This window comes from Amphibalanus amphitrite, unplaced genomic scaffold (genome assembly GCF_019059575.1).
Source record: "Amphibalanus amphitrite isolate SeventyFive unplaced genomic scaffold, NRLGWU_Aamphi_draft 000003F_arrow, whole genome shotgun sequence".
NCBI classification, from domain to species: Eukaryota; Metazoa; Arthropoda; class Thecostraca; order Balanomorpha; family Balanidae; genus Amphibalanus; species Amphibalanus amphitrite.
The window spans coordinates 2,114,525-2,134,654 of NW_024881500.1; the positions used below are offsets into that span (position 1 = coordinate 2,114,525).

At 49.6% G+C, this 20,130-nt stretch overlaps 1 protein-coding gene across 3 annotated transcripts in view; it reads left to right on the top strand.

Annotated features, from left to right (window-relative positions):
* The window catches only part of LOC122367801 (plectin-like), a 111,567-nt gene that overhangs the window by 22,570 nt on the left and 68,867 nt on the right, over nt 1-20,130 (top strand). The window contains exon 1 of one of the 3 annotated variants that reach the window (XM_043341426.1): nt 5,353-5,474. The exons of the other annotated variants lie outside the window; for them this stretch is intronic. The gene's annotated coding sequence lies outside the window, so the exon portion shown is untranslated. Of the gene's footprint in view, nt 1-5,352; nt 5,475-20,130 lie in introns of those variants that run through there. 3 annotated transcript variants of the gene reach the window in all.

The window sequence follows — 20,130 nt, forward strand, 5'->3', positions numbered from 1 at the left end:
GTCAAGACGCATCGAATGAACTATGACTTGACCTTGAAAGGTCAACTTGAAAATTTGACCTCAAGTCAAGGTCATGACCTGACCGGAAAGGGTCATGTTGCATATCAGTCGATCCGTATCGTCGAGCTGAACACATCTAAGGCGTTTTCAGCGCTCTAGCATGCCTCTATCAAAAGTTATTTGCGAAAAACTGTTAGATACCATTCGTGACCTAAGATGACCTCAGGGCATAAACAAGGGTCACGGACACCATTTTCAAGTTCAGTGTGTCTAAACCACTTGTAATTCGGTGTTTGGGAGTGTTTATAATGTCTTTCATCCAAAAGAGGCGCATTTCAATTTTCTCCCATTGACTTATAATGGGGAGGTCGCAAAATTGACCTGACCTTAGGTCATCGATATCAAAATTCTGAGATATACATTTTGTACATGCTATTGCTCTTAGCAATCGCTGAAAGTTTCAAAGCGATCGGTCACTCGGTGTAGCTATGACAGACATTGAAAGTTTTTATGAGGTGAGGTCACTTCAAGTGACCTGGTGACCTGACCTTGAATGACCTTGGTCTGAAATTTTCACAACATGTGTAGAATTGATGTATGATAAGGTGTACCAAAAACGGCGGCGCTCCGCGCCGCCGTTTTTGAGATATTCGCGAAAAACCACAAGGGGGGGGGGGGGTGTTCAAACACCCCCCCCCCAGCAGGGCGCGGGTTAAGAAATAAGTGACCCGACTGACCCTTAGAGATTGGCCTGAGCTGTGACCGAAATAAGTCTTTTACCGTTTCGCAGGAAGGGACAAAAAGGTCCCTCATATGCTTCTTGTACAATTACGAAACAAAACAAGTTTTTTTTTTCAACGAAAACTCAGTGAGTTTTCCTAAAAAATTTATTGCGCATATTCCGTGAATGAAAAGTTGCCGGGTCATGTCAGGTCAGGCTGCCACAGCAAGTTTGTTAACTTGACAGCTCAATCGATATTTATGCAATAAGACCTTCTCGGGTGACGATAAGACATGACAACACTTTATGAAGGAAGCTAGTAAACCCGGTAGTTTCTCCATAGGCGCGGGAACCGGGGGGAGGGGGCAGTGGTGGCAGCTTGCCCCCCCCCCCCCCAACTCTGGGGCCGTGCGGGCGGTGCCCCCACAACTTTCAGACAGAATACCGCTCCTTTTTGCAAATGTTTTTTTTTTTAAGCCAAGGGATGAAAAATAAGTGGCCTAAAACCGGCGAGAAAACTATATTTGGGGGATCCTAGGTTGATCTCTATCATGGTGTGACCTCCCCCCCCCCCCGTCTAAAAGTAGTTCCCGCGCCCCTGGGTTTCTCTACGCTATTGAATCACGCTGCTGATTCTAGTAAGTATCTACTACACAACCTTCTCACATTAATTTTTCTTCGAGCGTTTTGGGGGCCAAAAGATATGTTGGCCCCCTCTTTCAGGCTTTTTGGGCCCATGGCCCCGGTGGCCCCCTTGAATCCGCCAGTGGGGGCGGTGCCCCCACAACTTTCAAACGGAATACCGTCCTTTTTTGCAACTGTTTCTTTTTTTGTTGAAAAAGCCAAGGGATGAAAAATAAGTGGCCTAAAACCGGTGAGAAAACTAGATTTGGGGGGACCCTAGGTTGATCTCTATTATGGTGTGCTCCCCCAGTCTGAAAGTAGTTCCCGCGCCCCTGACTTTCTCTACGCTATTGAATCACGCTGCTGATTCTAGTAGGTATCTACTACGCAACCTTCTCACATTAATTTTTCTCCAAGCGTTTTGGGGGGGGGCCAAAAGATATGTTGGCCCCCCTTTCAGGCTTTTGGGGGGGCCATGGCCCCGGTGGCCCCCCCCCCCCCCTGGATCCGCCAGTGGACAGAAGACATCACACCTCTGTTGAGAAGCGTGCACACAGTGCACCGAATTGTTTGTGGCGCGGTACAGTAGAAATATACAGAGGCTTTTAACAACCTTGGTCATAGGATCGTCTTGACGTGCAAGTTTTGTTGGTTTTTGGACTTATGGCCTCGGCGGTAGGCGAGTCATTTCAAGCGCCTGAAATTGGCCGTTTTCACCACGGCCATCTGGTACACATTTGGCGCATATCAGGTGCAGATTTGGTGCAGATTTGGACGATTTGGTCAAATTAGGTTTATTTTGTTTCGAAAAAGTTATCAGTTTGGGTTGCACAGATGCTTTTACGAGTGTACCTCATTTTTCAAACTATCATACCTTATTTTCGATTAACGCACTGAAATGAAATCATGATTTGAGGATATTTGTTGCAAGAGAGATTTGGTGCAGATTTGGTCAAATTAGGTACATTCGCCATATAGCCCGTCGTGAAAACGGCTATTATTTTCGATTAAAACACTGAAATAAAATCATGATTTGAGGATATTTGTTGCAAGAGAGATTTGGTGCAGATTTGGTCAAATAAGGTACATTCGCCATATATCCCGTCGTAAAAACGGCTATCATCCCGGCAGTTGCTGGGGTATTTCGCCACCCACCGTTTGCTGGGGGGGGGGGGGGGGGGCGTTAAACGCCCCCAGCCGATAACTCGAGAACCAATAGGCGCAGCGAAACGCACGAGGCGGCAAACGAAAGAACGCGACGAGACGCTTCAGATGAGTACTTAAAAGTTGAATTTTGAGGTCACAAGTCAGGTCAAGGTCAGGTCAAACACCTGAAATCGGGCTTTCAGTAGCATGGACTTCAGGACTTCGCAATGGGCGCCTCTCGTCATAAACTCTGTCAAAACGGTGCACAATCCACCATATAAGGCCTACAAGAGTGTCAGCTCCATGCAGGGGTCAGTCAAGCATAGGTCAGGGTCAAGGTCAGGTCAACCGGGCAGGCACATATCCCCGAAAATAAAAACTGATATTCGCAGCCTGTGACACATGTTTTATGGGTAATTTGGGGCGTAGAACACGATGGTGACATTCATTGTATCATATGTGTACGTATTTGGCTAAAAAAGTTCAATTTAAGAAATCCATGCATCATGGTCGTGAAGTAGTCACGAGAAATTGCCAAGATTCAGTTCAAGATTTTGGAAAATTCGGAACAATAATCAATAATCAAAGATAGCCATTTGATTGTTCATGGTATTGGCAGTCTAATGGCGTTTACGGCATGTCTGTATGTCTATTCTGTGATTTTATATGATTTTTTGAACATATGCCGTTTTTGGTCGAAAACTCAGAAATCATGACGTCACTAAAACCTCGATATCTCAAAAATTTTCCGACCGATTTTTTAAAACTTTGTCACAATAAACTTCAATCAATTCCCTACAGGTACCCAAAATTTGGCGCGCCGCAGGCGCGCCGTTTTTATGCTATGGCCCGGCGAAAAAAGTGGGGGCGTTTAACGCCCCCCCCCCCAGCAACTCGCGGGTTATCGATCTGTGTCTAATTTCGATCAAAACCATATCAGCATTATGCTAGACATTATTCCGATCAATCCACGATTATTCATTTAATGTTTGTTTCTCTCAGTAGGCAAACTAGGCATCATGTGTCTTTCGCGTGGAGACTGCATCCGTTTTGGTGTTAGAAGCATACTAATTACTGGTAGACTGTGCCGCATGGCACGAAAGTACTGCGGCACAGCCTAACGAACGTCTTTGCTCGAACATCAAGTTGTACCCTTTGCCCTCAATAATAAATGATTTTATGGCTATAATAATCTATATGGTTTCAAATTGAAGCTGTTAAGCTATAAGCCCAGCTTGAATCATGTAATGGCATGAAAACTAGAGCGAAAAACAGTGGTGCAGCCAACTAATATGCGTACATTCATCCTGATTGGAAGCTTCTGGACAATACCTTCATATCGTAAAACATTGTGTTGTGTTTTATCATGTGTTTTAGCTCAGTTTCTGTTTGGGCTGGCTTTCATTAATTTCTTTTCTAACGTCATAAGTCAGTGCCTACGTATGTACTCGTATGTACATTGCACAATTTTCATGTAACGCTCGGGTTGCATCAAGTGCATCATTTAGCCATATTGTGGACCCCTTCCCAGCTATGCATGGTACTATGAGTATGGGATGACATTACCAAACATAAGTAGCAGATCACAGCCGGGAAGTTTTCACTAGCCGACCACGGCCAACTCATACTGCACCGATTACTCACTCAGAAAACCACAAAACCACACAACAAAACCAACGGAACCACGCGCGGTCGCGCAGTTTCTCCGCGACTCCCACCCAAACTTTTTCTCGGATGTGGAGACCCACTCAGAGTGTCTTCTCCCACCTAGCCGGGTGGCGAGCGTGGCGAATTTTGTCGGCAAATGTGCGACTTCCGGCCAACTGTAGGATGAACTCTGACCCCATCCGAGGAAGGTTCTCAAAGAGAGAAGGCACGAGAGAATCATCGTCACGGCCAGTCGACAAGTGACGCACTTCTGGCGTCATTATTGTCCCCCTGCGTCATTAGTGTCCCCCCTGCGTCATCATACGTCTCCGGTGTGCCGGGGTGGATGGAGCGACCGTGACCCGGACAGGGTGTGCGAATCTGCGCCGGAAGAGGATCGTCTTCCGCGGAGCGACCCACGGACCCAGGCAATCGCCGGCGGATGTTACGTGTGGGCGACCTTGGCGGGATGGCGTGTAATTGAGATGCCAGCTATTAGGATAAGTGCGCTCGGTGGGCACGCTGGTGGTCGTTGAAATTGGGCTGATGGGCTAATTGTGTGTGACCTATGGGTTAATAAATCGGTGCGCGATCGGTAATCACCGTACAAATACACGACGGGACAAAAAATGAGGAAGTGGCGCCATGAAAAAATAACAATTGGGTCAACGACGTTTTTAGAGGGCATTCGGGGTTTATCTTCACGCCTGTGGAGAAAAAAAGAGCATTTCTGGCCAAGGCAACTTTAGCCAAAAAGAAACTTTCTGTTAATTTTCCAGCCTAAAATTCGCGTTAGACAAAGAGGGCGCTTACGGATTTAAGTTCACAAACGATGCAAAATGCGAGTTTGATTATGGCGCTTAGGTGCCTACTTTCGTTTGATTGTTTTGCCAATAAGTGCAACAAATGATTTTTAGAACTGGATGAAGATTGAAGTCTAGACAGCAAGCACTTGTGCTGGGAGTCATTTATAATAATAATCTTATCTGCCGGCTGCTGCTGAGGTTTTTCACTGTTCGGCGGCCTGCACGGCACCAGACGGACCTCGGCATTTATGTGACCACAGCGCCCTCTGCTCAGCCCAGTCTCTAGTTCCGGCTCTGGCCGCTAGATGTCCGGCCGGCGGCCCGCCCTCAGCGTTTGACTCGTGCCCCACTGAGGCGTTCGGCGGTGACCCGTTGGATCTCTCCCCGCGCGTGGAGGGCAGCCAGTGGCCGGTGCGGAAGGGTCGCGGTCGGTTCGGTGGCGCGCTATGCTGCGGTGCGGTGGGGAGACGGCGAGCGTGCACGTGGGATAGGTGACAGGAGATAGGAGGGAGCCGGTGAACCGAACCCAGGTCAGTCCAGCGGGAGAGGAGGTGGTGGGTGGGAATCCGGTGAAGGATGGACTTGTCTTTTTTAGACTGGTGTTGTTGTTTTTTGTTTTTATGCCAATTGCTTTGGACCGCGAACATTGTCCTAAACATTTCTGGAGAATCAATATGAAGCATATGAAATCGTGCGACCACTAATCAATTCCAAAATAACAAATTTGATAAATAATTTATTTGTTATGGCACACATGAGGTATAAGCTGATATTTGTTGAGTATCCATGACAGGTTGGATGATGATGTAAATAATAAACCAAATTATTACAAATGCATCCAAATATATTCAAAAAGACACACAAAGCTTTCGGTTCATGGAACCTTGATCACTGTGCAAATGAGTATGAGTATCACTGTGCAAATGAGATACTCATTTGCACAGTGATCAAGGTTCCATGAACCGAAAGCTTTGTGTGTCTTTTTGAATATATTTGAAATTTGAATGCATTTGTAATAATTTGGTTTATTATTTACATCATAATCTTGCGGTCCCTGAATCGAGGTCAGTAGTGCCAAATACTCACCAATCAATAAGTGATTGAAGCTTTGCGTGATATCCCTGTACTACAATCTCCCATGGCCATGCTCGTTGCTCGTTCACGATAGCCCAACCAGAGACTGGATGAGTAAAGTCTAGCCTGGCACGGAGTCTATATGCGTGCATTTGCAAGCGCATTGCCTGAAAACTGGGTTTACGAGTAGGTAGTTACTAGTTGTGCTATATGTGACAAATATTACCCTTTTGCCTACTTCCTTCTGAGCTAGTTAAGTGTGCTAATGTTCTCAAAAGTAGATCGCCCACCTCCACCTGGCAGTACCAGTGCACATACTCACTGCACACTCGGCTCAAATTGCATGTGCACGTGCAAGACGCATCAAACATCAAACAGAGATGATTAACGATCTCGTCTCATCACCGCGATCTGATCGCTCTGTAACAAACTGCCTCTTTTCCCGGCTCCGGTATCGGCGAGCTGCTCACAACGGGTGGTCACCGGGGCACCTCACCGTGTGTTACCGATCCACCCTCTGTAGGTGGTCAGTCGGTGGTGTTCTATTGATTCAGCGCCCCGTGACCCGGTTAGATCCGCTCAGGGATTCCTGAAGAAGGACTAAAAAACAACACGGGCCGATGGGGTTTAGGGAAGGGAAATTATAGGCCCACGTGCTGTCAATTATTTAGAATCTAAGTGATTGCCTGGTGTTTAGTTCTGAGCACCTCATTATTAGAACGCGGCTAGATGTTTTTTTTTTTCTTAGGAATGGTTAACTGTTGTAACTCTTGTTAGCCCTTTTGCCTGGTGTAAGGTGTTTTACAAAACCGTACCATTTATATAGTTCCAGCGTTTTTGGCATTTGCACGTATAATCGGGCCCTTTACAACGCAAATGGCATAAATAATAATGCAAATATATCAATATTGATATTACTGTTCATTGCTCTGGTAAAGATTAACAAAAAGACGTATAGACATGTTAGTGTGGAGAGCAAATAGATATTATAGGATTAAATTGGACTTACTCCACAAGAGAATCGTTTTCGTTCGGAGCTTTCGACATGTATTACATGTCCTCTTCAGCGAAGGTCGGTAAGAAGGTGCGATTCGATTCGACCCGAACGTTTTATTTTCGCCCCGATTACCGACCTTCGCTGAAGAGGACATGTAATACATGTCGAAAGCTCCGACCGAAAACGATTCTCTTGTGGAGTAAGTCCAATTTAATCCTATAATAAAAAGACGTATATTGAGGCACAGAGCAGCATATTTTAATAAATCCAACCGGTTTCAAAGACCTCTCGTCTTCGTCATCAGGGATTGAAATATACAGAAAGGAGAAAGGTTACATATTTAAGCGCTGAAGAGAATGTTACAAGTTACATATTTACGCTTAAATATGTAACCTTTCAGCGCTTTTTCTCTTCAGCGCTTAAATAGGTAACCTTTCTCCTTTCTGTATATTTCAATCCCTGATGACGAAGACGAGAGGTCTTTGAAACCGGTTGGATTTATTAAAATATGCTGCTCTGTGCCTCAATATACGTCTTTTTGTCAAATATATCAACTTCTTCAACCTTTAACTATTCGAGAAAAAAAAACCGTAAGTTTATGCAAAGAAACGCCAAGAAGTGATATTTGCATCCCATATGTGCTATATGTAGGTCTAGATTACAAAACCACGATAAATAACTAGAGCTATATGAATGCATTTCGATCGATGCCAACGCCCAACTCATTTCAAAACAAGCTTATCATGCTAGTAAAAGTTCACTGTATGGCCTTATCTCATGTGTATGCAAAATCGTTGCGATCTAGGTACCGCTCCCCTTTGCATAGTGAATGCTTGATTGCAACCTTGCAAATAGCACGACAAATGTAATGGCAGTTAGGCAACGACGGTGACCCAGTGTAGCTTGGCACGATTAGAGGGACGAGTATTGCGAATAAAGCTCTGCTGGCATCTGATAATTTTAAGTTGTTTCTGTAAGGATATTGTTGTTAAGAAGTGAATGCACTTCAGAATAGGTCTTTACAACATCGGTTTCTCTCAAAAGTCTAGTTCCTTTTTAAGTTTTATTTTAGAACCAATCTTCTTGAACCCGGCCGGGCCCGGGGGGTAATCCCAACCACCGCAGCCCGGGGGGGGCGTTTTACGCCCCCCCCTGTCTAACTCCGTAAATAAGGGAGCTACGGAAACAAAAGCGATACCAAACGAAAGGTCCTTACGAGACAATTCTAAAGCACCTAACATTGTTTTACCTCAGGTCAATTTTCAAGGTCAGAGGTCAAGGTCAAAGGCAAAAACCGGCAAATGTGTAGTGATCTCAATTCTCAAAGTAAGCCTTCTAGAGGACGGCAGACTGCATCAAACCGGCAAAATTGGGTGTCAAACGAAAGAAAAGAATCTGAGGATTCCTAAACTGTGCTCAAAATCAAAGGTCAAGGTCAAGGTCACGCTCAAAATTGACCTCAAACTTGGCACTTTTTCGCACATCTTGCGTGCTAACTTCCAAGATGTTTTGAAGTGTTTTGAAGCTTATCAGTTCCCTATTTGTGGTTCATCTTACGATACAAGGCTGCTCAAAGGTCAAGGTCACAGAAGAGTATCCCTGCTAGAGGCTATTTCACTAATTCAAGTTAGTAATAATAAATTAGACAATTTTGCCATCCGGAAGCTCTAAATGAAGGCTTAGAGGAAAATAAATGCCAGATTCGTGATCAGCGGGTACAAATCCATCATAAACGACCTTTCATGTGTCAAGGTCAACCAGAGGTCATTCGAGGTCACATGAGGCCAACATAAAACGTGACCTTTTCCGAACAAAATATATATCATTCGACGCGGCTTGACAAGGCGAATGCGTTGGTACCACTGCCGTAGCTCTAGGACCATTTTTGTCGAAGTTATTTTCCAAAAAGTAAAACCACATTTCGGGGTCGTTGACCTGACCTCTGACCTCAGGTCACCAAAACTTTTTTTATTTTTGCCTAGATCAAACGCTACACAACCGTGCTCGTAATTTGTCTTTACCTCTAAAACTATTTTTAGCAGCTATTTGAAGTTTGCGTCTGTGACGCCGAAGTTTGCCGTGCAGGGGTCTAGAAAAATTGACCTTGTGACGTCATCAAGGGGGCTAGGTCCAAATTCTTTACACCAGAAGATGTCAAATTGATGGGAGAAAAGGTACTGAAAGTTTCGCTTTCCTATCCCTAAGCGTTCGGGAGCTATCACAAATATTCGCCAGGGGGGGGGGCGAAAAACGCCCCCCCCCCGGGCCCGCGAGGGTTAATCTTTAGGATTATTTAGAGGAGGAAAATGAAAGAAAAACCATATAGCTCATGCAATTTCAAGCTTGAAGCTGGAGGATTTTTATGTGATAACTGTCATTCGTCAACAACCTCGCTACAACCACCTCGCTCCAACCACCTCTTACTGTTGTGGCCTGCAGGATTTACTCTGCACTGTTTTACATATCTACCTCGATGCACAGACGAGTGCGTTTCCCGTTACTTAGTAGCGCTAAAAGTAGCTCGCTTTATGCATCCTAACCACAACCGCGAACGCCAAATAGTGAGAACCACCCGTGAGTGCGCAGCCCTGGCTCACGGCCGACTGTCTTCGTTTGACCATTATCCGGTCAGCATGTGGTCTGGCTGGCCATCGCGTCTCATCATCCGCTACCACTGCAGTGGCGGTCGGAGCCCTCAGGGACCTGCTGAAGGCTCGCAGGTCTCACCTTTCCGCCGCCACGCCCCCGGCCGTAAAAAGGTTACAGGCGCGGTCGGCGCAGGTGTTTGAACCCGGCGCCCGGCCGTACAAACACCAAATGACGCTTAATTGGTGGAAAACCGCCGACATGGCGGGCCCGTTTGTTTTTGCTTCCTGACTCCAATTATTTGGGCGCCGCAGGGTTCGACAGCACGTTTTATGAGAGTTAAACGATAGCTATGAGGCCAAATCAACAGCTCTGTGGTTTAGCTGGGCACGTCTCCTTAAACGTTTTGAAACGGAGATGAGATGAGTTGGCGTGCTTGGGATATTAAATGCCGCATCGTAGTAAAAGAAGCCGCATTGCATAAGTTATTACCCACACACTGTTCACCTTTATGTGAATCTCATCGTGAAGAACTTCCGTTGAACACACGAATGCACCCACATCTCTGCTCGAGATTGACACCATAAAAGTGCCGGCGGAGTAACTGTATTGAGCGAAGCATTGAAGGCCATTGGTCGTTTGACGTCATCATCTTCTCCTGTTCTGTGCCAAATTGTCGATTTGCAACTCCGGTACACGCGAGCTTCATTTGGGTCGGATGGTTTTGGTAGTTGGAAAATGTACCGGCTCAGTGTCAAAGCTCATCCCGCTAGGTCAATCGCTTCTTACTGTGCAGAATCGCTGTGTCCGCACCAAAGACGGTCGCGGCTGATGGAAATTGGCTGGGGAGCAAGACACGAGACGCTCGGATAGTGCTTTTTGGATTACAGGATCAGAATGAACACGGGCAAAAGGTCACCGCTTGTAATGAAATGTAGGAGGCTGTAAGGTAGATTGATATGCATTGTACATTTTCTCTTAAGGATAATGAGATTCTTATTTGCTTTGCTTGTATGTAAGGACTGTCTAAAGCCACTTTTATTTAAGATAACCACCAGGGCTGTCTGAAGGAAGGGATGAGGCCTATATTGCAAGGAAATTTCAAAATCCAGCAAAATGTATGTTTAAACTGTATATGAAGGTGTTGGAGTAAATAATCAGTTGTTTTGTATGACCACTGTGACTATCAGACGGTAACCCTTGTATGTATTGTATTGTATGTATTTACGATCATGGGCGATCCACACATGGCGTGGCGATTACTGCCCTTGAAATAAGCCCTTTCTTTATCTACATCACCTCAATCTTATCATTCCTCGCCACTTGTTCTCATATCTTGCACAACATCCGCTATCAACATGCTGTGCTGCTTAGAGTCGCACCGTCTATACTGAGTGCATTAAAGGCCCTCTCACACTACCGCAAAACCGGTCAATGTCAAGGTACTGTTTGAAACCCCACACCGCACTATATTCACGAGGCCAGCGACACCCTCGCGATTAGCACAAATCCTGGCCTTGTGCAATAGTGCACCACAAGCTGAGTTGGGACAGGAGCAATTAATATATGTCCTGGCCTACCGTCGCCATGATACTCCCTCTCTCTATCCCACAACACTGCTCTCTCCTCTCTCCTTCTCTGCACTGCAACCCTAAACCCAGTTCGTACTCGCTCACTTCACCTTCACTATAGACTGGCCTTGATTACGGCATCTGCCATGCCATCGGATCTACTCCTCCCCTCCATCCCTCTCTCTCCCTCCAGCCCCCTCTGGGCGGCTCCTGACACCACTCTGCCCCCCCCCTCACTGAAGCGCCGCCACCCTGACCTCGTCATTGCGGGGTCACCGTGACGTCCCCCCTCGTCTGCGTCGCGTCGCAGGTTAAAGGTCAACGAGCCGTGGTTGGTCTAATGAATGGCGACAAGGCCCCCGAATGGCTCACTCGTGGCTTATCATATAGATATGATAGGGGTGGCGGCGAATGTTTGATGGCGCAGCGTGGAGAGCGAAAGGGATGGAGTTGGGTAGAGCGCTGGGATAGGTTGTTTAGGACGGATACGTTTCAGATCAGCTTATTGCATAGACTGAGAATACTTGGACTTGGAAGGCTGAAGGCAATTTTCAACTAAGCATCTCTGATCTCATTAAGCAGTTCTCTTGCTCAATTAAACAAATAAAGCGGCTTTTGTAACCGTTCTACCTTTTAATCATTTCTGGTCATCGTCTGCCTCTTCCACTTTTTGCTTTAACCGTTTATCATTCCGTTTTGAAAGATGGCCGGTACTTAGCAGACAGAATTGTGATAAATCCACTCGCTTTGCAAGTTACCACTTTCTGTTTTAATCCGATGACTCTAATCCCTGGCTCAGTGAGACAGGGGTCATCGCACCAGTTACAGCAATATTACCAGAAAATCATCCTCGATGCCTTGCAGATGACGTTCACGGACAAGCAGAACAGTTGCTCGCCCCGTGTCCCCTCCTGTCCGCCTTTTCAGCTCAGTCTCGGTTTAAATGTCCCATAACGGTGTCCCAGTCAAACTAGATTGGATCGGTGGCGTCAAGAATGTGACACAGGCCACGTCAGAAATGTGTGACCGTGGACTTATGGGAATCAGCACCAGTTGTTAGAGTTCCCGTAAGAATCGCTACGTGAGGTGCTTATGTGAACCACCGCCGCGGCTCCTGCTTTTCAATAATGCCATAGACATGAGCTGGGACAATGAGATCCAAACCAGAGCGGTCCCGTCTCAGAAAAATGCTCTGCCGTGCGAGATACGAGAGTGAGTATGTGGGGCATCTCGTGTCGCTGACCTGGTCGTCGGCAGATGTGGCGCACCTGTGCGCTGCGTTCGCCGCGCTGGCCTCGTCACGCGCGCCGCATTCGTATCACAATCACGGGGGCTATGTGTCGGCCATAAACACCTCTGCCGGGCCGCCGGCCGCGTTACGGAGATCGTTCGGACCCCGCGCAGTAATGGAGAGCCGTGTTGTGGTCGCGTCGGCCAGTCGTCTCGGCTGTCAGACCGTGTTCTCGCATGGTCTCCGCATGAGTGACAGCCGTGCAGAGCACACGTATTGGATCAGTCTGGAGTCGAACATCACCTCAGAGTTTGACCCGCGTCTGAAGGCGAAAACGTTAATCTCCAGACAGGTTGAGAGTTTGAGACGGACAGGCCGCAGCCCGCCCACCGCGCGGTCCGTGACGGGTCGGGTGGACGTGTGACGGGCCAGCCGGCGCCGTGACAGGTCAGATGACAGTGTGACAGGTCAGATGACGGTGTGACAGGTCGGCCCTCCCCCGGCTGTCAGCGGCGCCGGGCCGTGACAGGTGGGCCCGCCGTGTGCCGTGAAAGTGGCCGCCTCGGCTGGTCACCACAGGTAGTTACGCGTGTCACACCAGCTGGTGTCCAAACGACGCGAGCGCGCTGTCTGCGATGACGAAAATAGGGCTGGCTTCCTCCTCCGTCGCGGTCGGGAGCTCTACTTCTCAGGCGCGGAGAGAAGGCGGTCTTCGATCACTTCCGATTCGGTTTCGTGTGCTCTGACCTGATCTCATTCAGGCATGATTGGCTGGTGTATTTCATTCACTTTTCAAATCAGTGGCATTTCGATTTCGTCCTATTCCCTTAATTAAAGACCTCGGCTCGGGTCATATGCTGACATTCCTGGAATGTTTATGTCTCATGTAGCTTACTTCTCCGTGTTTAAATCACCGTGCTCACGGATTAGTCATGCGTTATTTTCTTAGCTCTCCGCCTACTTTATCACCATTCCATCTTCTCTGGCTTGCCCTCCCATGGGTCCACCTTTCACCCCTTCAGAAAAGAGGCGATGTCGCTCAATGCGTGCGTGAAATATCTCCCCATATATCCCGGCTCCTAACATCCATGAAAGGCGAACGCAGCTCCAACGCACTCCCATTGAGGCAAAGTGGCGTAAGCACCGCCACACCTCACCTAGGCGCCGTCTCACCCGCTGCCAGCCGAGAGGCGCCCTCCGCCCTCTTAGCACCTCCCTCGGCCTCCCGCGTCGCTCCCCGACTTGCCTCCCGCTCCTGACGCCCTCGGCAGCCGGGCCAGTTACGGCGATTGTGTCGATTGTGGCACTTGCCCTGCTTGTTGTGTCTAACCGTGGCGCTATCCCGGCCCCGAAACGACATATTTGTGTGACTTCTGCGACCCGACGCGACTTTCTCTCACGGAGAGGTGCCATTGAAGAGAGGAGCCCGAGGCGGCGAGGCCCATTCGTCCCTGATCAAACGATTGAACGGGGCTCTGTGGGGTGGTATGTCATCGCCCCATTCACTCTATAGAAGAGAGGGCGAGGCTTTGAACAAACACCTGCTATTGTCCATTTACTGCGAGAGGATAAATGACCAACCCCAAACTGTTGACCAAGCGAAAACTGACGAAGAATCCACACTCATTACGCACAGCGACTGAGCACATTCGGTGACCGATCTGTGACAAATATTCCCTTCAACCCTCTCCGGTCAGCGACCGGGACCACCCCAGCTAGCCGCACGTGAGTCCCGGTGATGGCGCCGGCCGGTCTGGTGACCGGTCGAGACAACTCGGGTCGCTATGCGGTCAGGAAATGGGTCACTGTCGCACGACGGCGCCGCCACATTCCTGTTTGACCGGTAGCCCGGACAGCGCGAGCGACTTTATGACTGTCGGGTGGCCGAGCTCGCTTCTCGGTTGCTGCGTTAGAGCAAAACCGGTCAGCTTGGTGGGGAGCTGCGGCGACCGGGGGAGGTGACGCTGACGGTGGCACTGTTACTGACGTTGAGGAATACAGAAACGGACAGGAGAGAGGCAGCGCGGCCAGCCGAGCGTGTCTATTACGGTCCATTGTGACGGGCTCGTAGTACCCACCGGCGCCGTTTGACTTTCAAATGAGCGTCACACTGAAATCGCCGCCTGTTTGAAGAGGAAATGATGCGAGTGTGTCGGCGTGGGACTCAAACTGACCACTCCACACCTTTTTAGAGAAGATGACTGGGGTAATCTCGACGGCGCAATAGGGAGGTTCTCTCTCTCTGGCGTGACCTCACCGACCTCCCCGGTCAAAGATGGCCTCATGAACGGTGTGTTGTCAGAAGTCACTAATTTGTTGGTACTGGGAAGTTCTTAGGGAGACGTTACAGCTAGCGGAGACGGCTTTGAGTCGCTGCTGACGTCAGGTGTGTCCTCGGTCTCTGTGGTCGACGGTTTCTTGCTATAACGTAGGCTTACTAACCATGAAAAACGTCATCTTTCGGCAGCTACTTATTGGCTTTTCCACGGCCTCAGTCTCTCACAGCATAGCGCCACAATATAACGCCACAGTGCAGCGCCACCTTACCGTGAAGTTGTCTCCGCCATCCATCCCGCCCCAAATTCTTATCCCCACCGCCAGGCCACCCTGCGGTGCCGCGGCGAGAAAATAACGCAATTATCTCGCACGAAGTGGACCACAAGCAGGTCTGCGCCTCCGCCGGTCTGCGTGTTATCTGAGCTCCCTCTTGACTGGTCCCGCGAAGTCATCCGGTAGTGCCCCGGGGTCTGTCGGTCGCTACCGCCGCCCCATTCGTACTCGCTGGAATCCTTGCGGTTGACTGGCCTGGTATGCCGTGTCATTCCTCCTTTTTGTTACGCCCGCGACTTGCTGCGTGCTTCTGGAGACGCGTTCGACCGCGACCACCTCACCGCCGCCACCGCCGCCGCCGGTCGGCTAGTCGGGATGGTTTCAGACGTCAAAGGAACGCGTCGTTTTTACGAGCGGCCCAGAGCTCGGCGGCGTGTTTGCGCCAGCGGCGGCGGTGGTGGCGGCGGCGGCAGGGATGATCCACGCTGTCGACCGGAAGGGTCAACACTCGGCGCGCAGGTATGTCGAGCCTCGCCGCCCTGCAGCCGCCGCATCCAGCCGAGTTCACGCACATCAGCACGCATTAGCATAGCGCGATCGGGCACCCCGCTGAGCGGGAGGAGCTGGGTGGAGCAAAACGGCTCAGATTGACCCGGCGCGGCCGATCGGCGGCGGGGGTCGGCGTCTGGCGCGGGTTTGACGGGATTGGCGAGGCGGGCTGCCTTACGCTCCGTCGGGGGCGGTGCTGAGCTAATTCGTTTCGGCAGGGCGGCGGTCGGTGGGGGAGGGGCGCCGGTGTCTTATGATCCGTAGGGGAGCCGCACGGATCCGCCCGGATCCATCGGCCCGCCCCGGATCCGGGAGTCGGGGCCGCCCGCTGCCTGCCCGACCGCCAGTCATGCGCCGCGATTGTTGGACGCGTGCTCCGGTGTGCAAGGTGATCCGAGTCACGCCGCTTATCCGACCGCCGCTCACGACGGCAATAAATCGGAGAGCCATTCAGCGCCGTGCCGCATCGTGCCATCTACAGACGATCAGCGCTTGTTCCACACTTGGTGAACACGTCTGGGCGGAGCGGCCCCGCCTCGGCGCCACGAAATCCCACGACAAATCGCACCGAGCGCCGACGTCACCGCTACGGGTTCCGCTCGAGTGTCTGGTGCTGGTCCATCTGTGACTCCATCGGGGTCCGAACACGGCGTTCTGGCGTTTTTCTCAGACTGAGTGACGCCCGAAACCGACTCGGACCAGCCGCGAACACTGATGCGACCATGTATCATGACGGTGGACGCGGCGCTGAACGCGGACGTGACGATTCCCCGTCCAGTCACGGTTTCGGCGACACGGCACCGTTATAACCCGCTCGGCGTCACCGATCGTGTGCCGGCGCCGGCGCGGCGGCGTCTGTCATGCAGCGCTCTGCAGTGCGCCGAATAGCAATCAGCCTGCCGTCGACCGGCCTCCGGGGAAGGCAGGGAGAGCGGCTGAGCCCACACTAAATGTGTCAGCAGAGGCTCGGAGGAGAGGGCTATGTGGCGCCGCGCTGACCGTCACGGGTGTGCTGAACGGTCCCCGAACGGAGTGGGTATCCTCTGACCAATGACCGACGTGACCTGACCGACCCGAGCGACTGACCGACCGGCCGACCGGTTCGCGCCGGCAGCATCAGGGTCATTGCAGGGCTGGGGCCGGTGGTCCGGTTCGAAAATGTCCCTGGCAGTTAGGGGGCACGGTTCAGACCGGTACGGAACTGTATGGTCCACCCGACAGGTCCGGCACACCCTCTGAAGGCCAGGGAGGAGGGTCGGTGAGGGGGAGCAAAGGGATGCCAGCAGAGGAGGAGAACCAGCGGGGAGTCCATGGAAAGGCTGCTGTCGAGGCCACCGAGCGGTGTCTGGTTTTCAAACGGTGATCAGCGCCAGGTGAAGAGGAAAGTGCTCATTGTTGCACGAGGCCATGTGCCATTGTTCAGGCGCCCCGGAGATAAAACTCAGCAAATAATGAGCTTTGATAGAAACAAAAGCGGATTATCGTGAAAGTTTAAACTTACCCAATATTAAAGGGACACTCCCACCTTAACATTAGTTTTGAGTTGAGATAGCCAAATTGGTGGCCATGGTCTGCAAATACCGGTTTGGGCACTCACAACATCGACAAATGCTTTGATTCGGAGATATGGAATTTCAAACTTGCAGTTTTCGGATTCTAAGGGGCTAGTGCATTGGTATGCCCCCTTAGAATTTGTGACGTCAGCGGAGATCTAACGATTTTTAAATCTTTTACTAAAACGTTTGGTAGCACGCGGTGGTATATGCTGCTTTGCGCGCAACAAATGCCGCACTTTCAAATAAAGTCGCTAGGAACAGTGGAGATCCCAAAAAGTAAACAAAAGTAAAAGTCTAATATCTTGAAAACCGATGAATATTTTTCGATGAAATTTGGTAGATATTCGTTTTCGCTCTTTCTGAACCGAGCGACATCACTTTCGTGCCAATTCATTAACTTTTTTGTAGGTGGGAGGGCCCCTTTAAATGCAGTTCGACATCAGTATATTTGATGGAATGAAAATTTAGACTTAGATCGCGTGATAATCCTTTTATTTATATATGTTTTGTTAATTCACTATGATGAAACTTCTCAATAAAAAAAACACTTTTTGTATGATGAGCTGATATATACCGAAACTTTTTCTGCTTTTCATATGCTAAAATTTCCAGCTGCACTCACGCATAAGGCAATTTTTATTCAAAACACATCAAGTGTAAGGTGTTTACTATTATTTCTCAAAGCTCCATCTGCGAAGTATTCGGCAGATCCACAGGCCACGTCTTATTCTCGATCTCGTATTTACCGTGCTGGAAATCCTGTGTATCCGCTCCTGTTTGCTCCACCAGAGGCGCAGATTAGCTCGACCAGTGCTATAAACCGGCGGCTTTTCGCCCATTTCAGGCCGACATGAGTCGTAAATTCCAGCCAGTAATCGCCGGTTCGCTCGACTTTGAGCAGGATCATTAACTAGGATTTTTTACTCTGCCAAAACCAAACCGGTAGGCATTGCGGGGTTTCTTGCGATGATCAGAAGTTATACGGACAACGCTTCGTGAAACAAGGATAGGCGTATTGCATAGAAAGTCCAGTTTTCTGGCATAAATTTTGCCGTGACAAGCATTCTTCTGGACCCGTGGGAATTCAACGGAGATTCACCCAGTGAAAAGTTCCCAAGCCAGTCTGTTATGTCACCGAGAAAGCTGTATGCGCACGAACTTGAAGCACGAGCATTGGACAGCCGTCAGTATCAGCCCAAAAGAATCCCCCGGATTCCCACCACAATGGATCTTCCTCTCTCTCCTCCCGCTGTCTTCCATGCTCCATATCCATCGGCCTGTGCTCACGCCGCCGTCTTTTTACCAGCTCTCCGGTTACGGTCGGGCTCTGTAATCGATTCCATCTCCGGCCGGCATCGGGCCATTGGCTGGCCGGCTCGTGTCCGATCGGGCGCCGCACCGCGACCCCCGCGGGCTCTGCGGGCGACCCACTGCAGCGCGCGGCTCTGACCCACTTTGACCGCCGGCCGACCGGCCTAGACCGGCGCTCAGCGGCCGCCCCGTGCCGGATCCAGTGCGGCAATACACCGCGCTGATGTTCACCTGGCCGCCAGCGCTTCTGTGCGTGTGCGAGAGGCACAGCGAGGGAGCGCGAACATCCGTGCATCTGCTCCAATCCCACATAGGCACACGTGAACCCACTCATACGTGCTATAGATGTGCCCAGTGCGCTGCAATGTAGTCACCTGACGGTCAGGCTGTAACCCTCGGACTACGCACATTCCCGGCAAACACGTCTCCCGCACGTGACTTCTGTTGTGCCCGCGTCGCGGCGGCGCGGCGGCGGCGGTGCGGCGGTGCGGTTGACAGGCAGTGACTCACGGGGCCAGACAGGTGTGTTTACGCCGTGTGCCACACCGCCGGACCGTGACCGAATCAGACGACAGAGTCGGACGCTAGAGTCGGATAGACTCTTACTCGGGCGCGTGGCGAGTTAGATGACAGTATAGGCAGCAGACTAGTGATGTCAATTTCAGAAATTTTGGAAACCAATACCAAACCGATACCGACCAAAACCACTGAGAGTATACCAAAACCGAACCGATTTTCAGAAACAGGGGGAAATACAGACTAGATACCGAAATCAGGGAATTATCAAACAAATGCTTCAAACTTTCTCAAGACATATGATAAGCCTTGAAAGGTACCTAATACTTTGAAATAAGGTAACAAAAACAAATCAGGCAATCTCTTAATCATTTGCATTGCCAAAAAAACATTCATAACTTATTTTGTAACTATTAACAAATATTCAGGTCAGTTATTTTACTGGAATGTGGATTCAAGTCAACTGCATGAGGTGTTAGGAAAATAACTTGAACCCTGAACCTTGTCCATGCCTGAACCATCAAACCTTCTTTCAATTCAAGTCATTCATTTCGAGTCCGGTCAAGACTAGAGCACTTCACGGATAGGCTTTTTAGGATCCGGCCCGGCCCATATCCGGCAAGTCATATCCAGATCCGCCCATTATCCCCCTTTCTTTGAATATCAGAATCCGGCCCACCCATGGCCCGTATTGCAGCCAAACTTCCAAAAAATATCCGTAATAATCCGTTTCACCAATAACTGGTTTCACCCAAAACTGGACTAACAAATTCAATCTAAGGGACCAGACAGCCATACAAGTCTTGTGACAAGTGAGTGTCATAAAATGATGCCTATTACTTTAATCAAACCTCTGCTGCCGCTTAACACATTAGGCTAATTTTTAACTTCAATGTTGAATGTTAAAATTTTGATCCGTTTTGATCCGGGTTCAACCTTCAGTTCCCAAATCCGGCCCGCCCATATCCGTTCTTTTTTAACAAATTTAGAATCCAATCCTATCCGGTCCGCGGATTTATCCGTGGATAACGGATTTATCCGGCCCATGAAGTGCTCTAGTCAAGACAGGGTTAAGTGTGTATCATGATCCAAAAGTGGTGACCCAATTGACAATGATGGGCTACACCTTGGGCTGGCTACACCATTAATGTAAACAAAGCCCATGATACCTACAGTTAAACCCAAGTAGCATGGTGATTGGTGACGATACTGACGCAGCCAATTTTTCTTCATAAACAAATGTGT